Consider the following 10113-nt stretch of genomic DNA (forward strand, 5'->3'; position numbering starts at 1 on the left):
ACCCTAACCTACAGAGCATCATAGCTTAGCCTACCTTAACTTAAACATGCTCAAAATAGATGTAATAGCCTACGGTTGGGCAAAATCATCTAATATAAAGCCTATTTCATAAAAGAGTGTTGAATAGGTCATGTAACTTATTGAATACTGTACTGAAAGGAAAAACCAGAATGCTTTTATGGTTGTGATCCCACAGCTGACTGGGAGCTGTGATTCGCTGCTACTGCCTATCATCACAAGAGAGTGTCACATTGCATATTGCCAGCCCGGGAAAAGATCCAAACTCAAAATTCAAAGTACAGCTTCTACTGAACAAACGCTGCTTCATGCCATCATAAGCTTGAAAAATTGTTAAGTTGGACCACCATTAAATCAGGTGGCTGTGTATGATATATGCTACAACATGGACACACTTCAAAGATTGTACTAAAGGAAAAAAACAGACATGAAAGACTACATATTACATGATTCCAGTTACATGAAATATCCAGACTAGGCAAATCCATAGAGACTGAAAGCAGATTAGTGGTTGCCAGGGACTAAGGCCAGGGGAGAATGCGGAGAGTGTACTTATGGGGTCTGGGGTCTCCTCTGGGTGTGATGAAATGTTTTGAAACTATTACTAGAGACAATGGTTGCACAATATTGCAGATGTACTAAATGACACTGAGTTATATATGTTAACATGGTTCATTTTATATGATGTGAATGTCAACCTGAAAACAAAACAAAACTGGGGAGCCTAGAGAGTTCAGTTGGGTAAGCATCTGCCTTCAGCTCAGGTCACGATCCCAGGATCCTAGGATCCAGCCCCACATTGGGGTCCATGCTCAACGAGGAGACTTCTCTCTTTCCCTCTGCTTGTGCTTGCACTTTCTCTCTCTTTCTCTCTCACTCTCTCTCTCTGTGTCAAACAAGTAAATAAAATCTTAAAAAAAAAAAAAAAAAAAAAAAACTTTCAATGACTTCACATTGCTCCTAGAATAAAGTTCAAGATCTTGAATGTGGCCAAAAAGGCCCTCATGATCTGTCCCTTCTTATCTTGGGAATATTGTTACTGCCACTCTCATCCTCATTCTCCAGACTCAAGATAGCCAGTCTGTTACTAGCTTCTAAAGCACTAGATGCTCTTTTCTCAACACAGAGTACTTTCTCTCCTACTCCGCTTTCTCCCTTTACCAGGCTAACTCTTGCTCAACTTCAAGTCTTTAGGCACAGTGTCACTTCCTTTATATCGTTCTTGTACCTCACTCCTTGCAAGTAAGGATCACTGCTGTCCATCTTCATGGCCACATGACATCTTGTAGAACTTACTACAATGGTTATGTTTTCATTTAGTAGCTTTGGTAGCTATGAGTTTACTATCTATCAGTCCTTCTAAATATATGCTCTACTGGGGCAGGATTCATGTAGTATTTCCAGTATATAGTGGATACACAATAAATTCTTATTAAAGAAATGAATTAATTAAGAATCTCTTACGTCAACTGGGTCAACTGGATTAAATATTTCTTTCAGTCTTGTTCATCATCTATTAAGCTATGAACTATGGCTAAAACAATAGATATTTTTCATACCTCCTTTTAAGGATTACAAATGACATTTATACAATATCCTATGCTACTCATGGTGCTAAGTGGTTTGCAGATACGATCAGATTTAATTCTCATAAAAACTTCATTATTGTACATTACTATTATAAGAGTATTCCCATTTTGTTATGAATCCCATTTTAGAGATGAAGAAGCTGAGAAGTTGCCCGGGTTACTGAAGCTACATAGGCAGTGTGTGATTAATTCAAAATCTTGTTTTTCTGAACTCATTTTCACCATGCCTAACAGTCTGCTGAAAAGCATATAAAGGGCTGGCATTGAACCAGGCCTGAGTCATAGTGGTTCTTGGAATAACAGTGGTAAATCAGAGGAGCATCGACGAGATCATGCTGAGTGTAGAACAGTAGTTTAAGAAGAAAACATGGTTTAAGAATAGATGTTCTGTGTGGAAACCAGAATCATACAGCATTATGTGAATTTACTAAAATGAGAAACCATACAAAATTCACTTTTAACGTTACACAGGAGATACTCATTTTTAACACCATCTCAATGCCTGCCCATTATATTTTAGCAATTAGAATTACTTTTTGTGAGAGAAAGATTGATCAGACATGCTTGGACTAGTTCAAATTCATATTTTTGTTTTACTAACCAGATCCCCTGGAGACTTAGTGGCTACTGAGGGTCTTTCAGTTGGCCTAAGAAACCTGTAAACTGATACAGGCTACATCGACATTATGAGTAAGAGCCAGGCTGCACTATCTCAGCAGGGGTCATTTGAGTAATGATTAGCACACAGCACTGAAAATACAGGGCAGCAGCTATTGGCAACAGATAAAGCTGGAGGATTTGGGAGTGTGCAAGACCCAGCATTTGAGTTTAGATAAGGAATTCAAAACACCAGCTTCTTTGCATCCCTGGTAGATTGTTTCCTTGCCATAGAAAGCTTGGATAGCAGACTGAAAAGTAGCAAGGATTTGCATGCAGAGACCATAACGAAATACGAAAATGGGGAGAAATGTTCCATTTTTGTGTTTCTAGTAGAGGGACTGCTGCAGTGACCCAGTTCTCCGGGAACAGTAAAGTTAAGCCTTGAATATCCGAATTGATTGGGTCAGTCCCAACAAATGTGATTTTTATCCATCAATTATTTAAAAACCTAGAGTAAAAGTGAGAACTGCATAACTCTCAGTTATGAAGCTCATCACATCTGAGGTGATGTTAGAGGTCGTTTGAGAGATGGACCAAAAAATAGAGTTCAGACATGAGTTACCAAGATGGGCCTTCTGAAATATAGACTGAGAAAAGAGAGCAGTGAGAGGACCATATGGTAAGATTTGGATAGATAAGACAATGTTTTAGCAGCTGGTGCGAATGCATAACATGTAGGCAAGGGAGATGCATTAGTTATCTATTCACAATAATGCTGCATAACAAATGATCCAAAACCCATAGCTGAAAACAATAGACATTTATTTAGTCACAAGACTGAATCCTCAGTCTAGGCGGGCAATTTTGGCTCAGCAATTCTGGCTGAGCTCCTTCACATATCTGGCAATCAGCTGCAAGTCACATGATAACTGAATAGCCTCAGTTGTAACTGAGCAGTTCTGAGCAGGGTATCTTCTCCAGCAAGCTATGCTTGCTCCTGACAAAGGCAGAGGGGCAAGAGAGAAAGCAAAACCACACCCAGGCTTTTTAAGCCTCTATCAGCATCATCTCAGCAAATACACAGGTATCCCATTGTCCAAAGCAAGTCTTCTGAAGAAACTCAAAATCAAGAGATAGTGAAATGGATTCTGCCCCTTTAAGAAGAGAAAATGCAAAGTCATAAGGCAAAGGGTGTCGTATCAGGTATCTATCACTCTATTGAAAACCACCCCAAAACTTAATAACATAAAACAATTACCATTTCCTTTGTTCACTATTGGGTTATTCTTCTGCAGATCTTTCCTGGGCTTAGTCAACAATTTAGCTGAGACTGCATCATCTAAGATGTCCTTACATCCACGCCTGACAGTTGGTGTTGGCATTGAGCTTTGTATCATCAATAGGCTGAACCAGAATTTCTTACAGTGACTCGTTTACAACAGCAAGAGAGAGCAAGCAAGCCCCAATGGACAAGTGCTCTGTGTCGTGATTGCTAATGTCCCATTAACCATAGCACGTACCATAGTCAAAGAAAATCGCAGAGCTAAGTCCAGAGGCAGTACAGGAGATTACACAAAAGAGCATGAATACAGGGAGCTATGGTTATTGGGGACCATTAATGTAAAAAACCTCTAGGGGTGTGGATAAGGGGAAGGAATCAAAATAATGATGCCATCAGTGTAATCAAGCTACCGCAGGAGAGATGTTGAAAGAAAAATTTAAGGAAAATTTATTGTGACTACATTTCCCTTGGCATCTTCAAGAATAATCTTAAAAGCTTTCCTAAGGAAGTTTTGGTGAGTTTTGTTGCATAATATACTTTACTATCCCCTCAGTGTACATATTTTTCAACATTACTGACAGTAAAGATAGAAATACTTCTAATTATCCAGTTAGGAATAAATCCTGACTACAGGAAATATTTCCTCAATTGCAATTCACATGGGACTGTCTATGAGTACCTTAGTTTTACATAGGTTACATAATGTTGACTTCAGAGATATATAAGTAAATATATATGCATATATATATGTGTGTGCAAATATGCATATATATGTACATATATATATAAGACTGTGATATATAGTAACTTTTAGTTCTGAAAAATTGTGGTTGCAAAAAGTTGAAAAATTAGTATCTTTATTAAAAAAAAAAGGAGGGATGGGGTGCCTGGGTGGCTCAGTGGATTAAGCCTCTGCCTTCGGCTCAGGTCATGATCCCAGGGACCTGGGATCGAGCCCCACATCGGGCTCTCTGCTCTGCAGGGAGCCTGCTTCCTCCTCTCTCTCTGCCTGCCTCTTTGCCTACTTATAATCTGTCTCTGCCAAAGAAATAAATAAAATCTTAAAAAAAAAAAAAAGGAGGGAAAATGACTGAATACTAGGCTGGCTGTTAGACTCCTAGTAATTCACCTCATTTCAATGTGGCCTTTCTCTTTAGGATAGGTTCTTAGAAGCCATATCTCTGAAACATGATTCCACCCCACTGTTCATATTGATTCATATTAAGGAAGGACACCTCATCTAAACTGGGCCAATCATCTTTACTATTCTAGGAATATGAATTGAGAGCATGAAATTCAAACTAAGATTAGGAATTATTGGAGCTAAATCAAATTGACAGCAATACTCTTCTATCTGAAGTCCCCAGAGACAGTCTGATTTCTACCAAACACATGTTTGGGTTATGAGTTACCCCCACATCCAACAGTTTTCCAATATATTTCCCTTCCCCACCCATTATTTTTAACTTAAGCCAAAAAAAATCGATTTTCCATATGTAGTGGTTGCAGTAGTACACTACCCCAGAATACCCTTCAGGACTGAGATGCTTGTTCCTCCAGCTGGCAGGACCATACCATCATATCATCGAAAAATTACGTTTGGGTAAAGGGAGCTGTCTTATTCCCTTCCTGGGGGCAGCCACAGATGTGCCACCAGTTCTAGAGAAGACTAAATTAAGTACTTGGTAGCAATTTGATTTTATTGGATGTTTTAATTCTCAAAGAGGCAACAGGTCTTCTTGATCAAGATCAATACAGATTCCAAATATGATCTGTCTTTCTTGGCTTCCAGACATTGGCCAGTACCATTCTAAAAGAATTTAAAGAATATTTGATCCACTGACATGGGATTCCTCTTAACATTGCATTGGAGTGAGGGACATGTTTTATAACAAAATAAGTGTAGCAGTGGGTACATACATGTCCTTGGAATCCACTGGTCCCATTTCACATCACCAGAAGCTACCATGTTGCAAAGCAACAGGTATTTGATGGCACAGATGAGGCTTTGTCCTGAAGATGCCTATGAGGATGGGGCACCATCATTCAGGACACAGTATATGCCAGAAAGCAATGACTATTGCTTGGTTTTGAGCCCCTATGGAATAAAATACATGAATCCCAAAACCAAGAGCAACAGTTAGAGTGGCTCTGCTAATCACACTCCTAGAACACTTGGAGAATTGCATTTTCCACCCCTACTCATCTGGACTCTGCCGGTGTAGAGATTCTGGTTCCAAGAGGATAAATACTTCCACCAGGAAACACAGTAAGCTTTGGCTATTACCCAGTCATTCCAGGATTCAGACACAAAGCTACAAGAGCCAAGAAAAGGATTCACCAAACTGGTAGGGGTAAATGGCCCTGTGCATCAGTAGGAAGTAGCCGTTCCTATACATGTAAATAAGAATACACTTGGCAAAAAAAAAAAGAATACACTTGGCACTTGACTCTCTCTTGGTACTCCCTGCCAAATTTTGATGGTAAATGGACAAAAGCATTAACTACATCCCCAGAAAAGCATGATGACCACAGGCTTAGATGTCTTAAGGATAGTAAAGGAGGGTGATGATGAGTATCAGTTGCTCCCCTGATATCAGCAACAGTGAAGGGGTATAGGTACAGTTCTTTCTCACTAACCTTTGTCTTGTAAGTTCCCTGGAAGTGATAAAAAATCAGAATCCTGGAGGGTCTGTTCCTAAATGGGGCAAACTTACTTTAAGAAGCAAAAGGTTCTAAGCAACATATGTGTGAAGAATAGAAGATACAGAAATGCCCTTTATGGGACAGCTGGGTGGCTTAGTCAAACATCTACCTTAAGTTCAGGTCATGATCCCAGGGCTCTAGGATCAAGTCCCACATTGGAGTCCTTGCTCGATGGGGAGACTGCTTTTCCCTCTGCCTCTCTGCCTGCCACTCCCCGTGCTTGTACCCTCTCTCTCTCTTTCTCTCTCTGGCAAATAAATAAATAAAATCAAAAGAAAGAAAGAAAGAGAGAGGGAGGAAGGAAGGAAGGAAGGAAAGCAGGAAGAAATGCCCTTCATGACTGAGGCACTGGTTTCCTCAGCTGCCAGAAATGTCGGCTGCTGACACTTCAGAGGTGGTTCCCTCTCTGGGAACTACCTTTAGTCAAGGGGAGCCACCTAATCCAAGTCCATGTTCCCTTCCTGGGTCTTCCCTCGTCCAATACCTGCTCAGGCAGGGATATAAGGCTCCAGCCCCTGCTTCAATTTGGAAAAACTCAGAATGGCCATCCCAGTTCCAGATCTCTCTATGGGGCCATCCAAAACCTTTATTGCAATTGTATCACAGATCAACTTTTCTCTCTGCCTATTCCTACCTTTAAGTGTTATCCTGAGTGAGAAAACGTGCTTCAGTCAACTTCTTGCTCAGAAATACATCTCAGAATCTTTCTCTGGGAACTCAACCTAAAACACTCTAACTTCTATCAGCACAAATATGACAGCTTATTTGGAGGAAGTATTATAACAAGCAAGCAGATGAGAGAGAGAGAGAGTGGTGCTCACAAAATCTTATATGTTGGACACTATCATTATATTTTATAGATGAGGACATGGGAAGCTCAGATAATATGAGAGATTTCTTTAAACTCATGGTGACTAAGTCTGACTCAAGAACCTGTATTTTATTACTATGTTACTCATAAATAGCCCGTTCCCCTTGTATGGCTCTTTATTAGGCTGGAAATGAAAAAATAAAAATAATTCCTGCCATTCTTTCCCAGATGCTCTACATGAACTGAGTTGATGCTTAAGCCAAGATAAGATGCTTTCTCTCATAACAGCAATTCAATCTCTAATGCCTATGTTATAAGTAATAGATAAGTCTCTATGAAAAGACTCTATTTGAGATGTAGTTAAGTAGCTCATAGGCAACATCCTAAATATTGAGAAAACGCCTTTGTATGTGTACATCCATTGCACACCAGAGGACTGATGGACAAAAATGGCCTGGTAGAGATTCTGCTTCCAAATGAGGAAGTTTCTTACTGCATTATGTGGAGTGTTATCTTTTTTTATCTGCAATTTGGTTTAATCTGTCGGGAAAGGTAGGAAGGAGGAAAAGAGGATAGGAAGGAGAGAGGGAGAGAAGGAAGAAAGAAAAGAAACCAAGATGCTAATATTAATTATTTCTGGAGATAGAATTATAGGATTTTTATTTATCTTTCCTAAATTTTCTGCAATTAACATAGTACTACAGTAAAAATCAGAAAATAAAATGTAAGATCCTCTAATTTATTATGCTTTTCAAAAGGATGGAGGATATACCACTGGGAATGTGTAGCTAGAGACACAGGGTGGATGGTATTTTGAGGTCCCAGGGTACCCTAAAGTGGGCTATTTAAACATCACTCTAATACAGACTGTCCCCAGTCAGAGAAAGAACAGATTATGGAAGAGTGGTTCAGTTTGCTTTGCTTTGTGAATGGTGGGTCAAATTGTGTACGTATGAATTTGCAGAACTTTAGATATTCATAAACACAGATTGAAAGCAGGATCATGAACTCTTTTCCTCTGATCAGAAATAGCAAATGTGTCTAAAATTTTCAACAAAGATTAAAAACTATTAATAACCAAGTTAATGCTGTTATTCTCTTAGAAGATAGGATTGGGCCCTGGGAGCAGCTCTCCTGCCACAGCCCCTCATCCCCTGAAAATGTACGCCTGTGCAAAGTTCGTCTCCAGCCCGTTCTTGGTCAGGAGCACCTCTCAGCTGTTGAGCCACTCACTGTCTGCAGTGGCGCTAAAATCACCCGAGACACTGACAGATGAGGCACCTTATAAGGGCCTCAGCATCTTGGCAGCCCCACGTCCCCTGGCCTCACTTATTCCTAGCTGAACCTTCCAAACCAGCGCCATTTCAAGGGACATCGATACAGCAGCCAAGTTCATTGGGGCTGGGGCTGGCTCTGGGGCTGGAATTGGGACTGTGTTTGAGAACCTCATCATTGGCTATGCCAGGAATCCCTCTCTGAAGCAACAGCTCTTCTCCTACGCCATTCTGGGCTTTGCCCTCTTGGAGGCCTTGGAGCTCTTTTGCCTGATGGTGGCCTTTCTCATCCTCTTCACCATGTGAAGGAGCGCCTCCACCTCCCATAGGTCTTTCCCCCGTGTCTCATCTGCCCTGTATAATCCTTTTCCTATACCTCCCCAGGCAGCCTGGGGAAAGTGGTTGGCTCAGGGTTTGACAGAGGGGAGACAAATAAATACTGTATTAATAAGGAAAAAAAAAAAGAAGATAGGATTGGAAAGTCAATTTGTATGAAGGTCTTTACAAAGACTTTACAAAGGAAAAATAATGATGGGTTGTAATGCCTTACCATTTTCACTATCATGCTCAAACAGTACCTTTATTTGTATATTTCTTTTGCCAACCTGTCATTGGGTAACCCTATTTGATGAACTACTATTTAATTGCCTTATCATGGGATCTAGTAGTCACAGCCACAGCAAGATAATATGGGTAAGGAAATAGAGAACAATTTTGTTTTTTATTTTTCTATCATCACCAATTTATCCTTCCACAATGTACCTTAGGATATAGTTTTTCCTGTAATTCAGAAAAAGAATATTGGAAACAAGCTCCAGCCTGTCAAATAAAATTCTATATAACTAGATTGTCTGGCGCTCACTATTCTATTAAAATATTCTACACTTTGAGGTGTCCTCATTTCTGAAGGGCAAGTGAACCCAGCAGGTGACCGAGTGATTATGACTTCTGATTTGGAGCTCGTTTTTAAAAAACATGAACTGTTTAATGCCTGCTGATTGCCATCACTAACATTCCCTTGTTTTCAATGCCCTCTTCCTCTTACTCACAAACTGAATCCTGCTCTGCATCCAGAGAGGCCACTTAAAGGGAATCCACAGCTAAATTTCAAACCCCCAGATGGCAAGAAAACCTTCTATAATATTAATTTTCCAAGACATATTTAGAATCCTCCATTTTCTTATTCCAGATGTAAATTTTAAGAAATGGTTTGAAGTAAAAGATTTTTAATAATAGAGTGAAATGAAAGGGAGCTGCTGTCAACAAGAGACTCCACTTCATCTAAAATACGTCCTATATGGGTGTCCTGAGGAAATGCCATAGCAGTGAAAGCAATTACTGTCCTGTTCTGAAAAGTTATAAAAGCGAAGCCAAACAAAACAACAACAGCAAAACAGTTCACAAACAAGTCAACTCTGCTGGCATAACCTTCCTCATTAATACTTCTGGGATATTCCTGAAATTCTGAATATACTGTTTTTTGACTATAAAAGGAAATCCTGTATTTTATTAGCTCATAACCTAACTGCAAAAGATAAAAACAATAATGTTCCATTAGAAAATCTTCTAGAGTGTTCAAATACTATGTACACTCTCTTCCTTTATCTGATTAAGGTATAATAATACTTGGCAACAGCTCTTTGACAGGGGATGGAGGTGTTTATCTCAAATTGTAATCCCTTGGAGGATGTGGGTATTAACCCATCTTTAAAAAGACATTTTTACAGTAACTAGAAATTCAAGAACTTCCAATAATGCTACAAGGTTGTCTCTTCATCCACTGAATCCTCAAGTGCTTTATCACTTGTCATTTTGAAGATGATCATTAATCAG

The 10113-nt window shown here is 39.6% G+C and overlaps 1 pseudogene; it reads left to right on the top strand.

Annotated features, from left to right (window-relative positions):
• Positions 1 to 8133: 8133 nt before the first annotated feature.
• Positions 8134 to 8726, top strand: LOC132020629 (ATP synthase F(0) complex subunit C2, mitochondrial-like; annotated as a pseudogene).
• The last annotated feature ends 1387 nt before the right edge of the window (positions 8727 to 10113 follow it).

The sequence above is a fragment of the Mustela nigripes genome, chromosome 6 (assembly GCF_022355385.1).
Source record: "Mustela nigripes isolate SB6536 chromosome 6, MUSNIG.SB6536, whole genome shotgun sequence".
In the NCBI taxonomy this organism is placed as follows: domain Eukaryota; kingdom Metazoa; phylum Chordata; class Mammalia; order Carnivora; family Mustelidae; genus Mustela; species Mustela nigripes.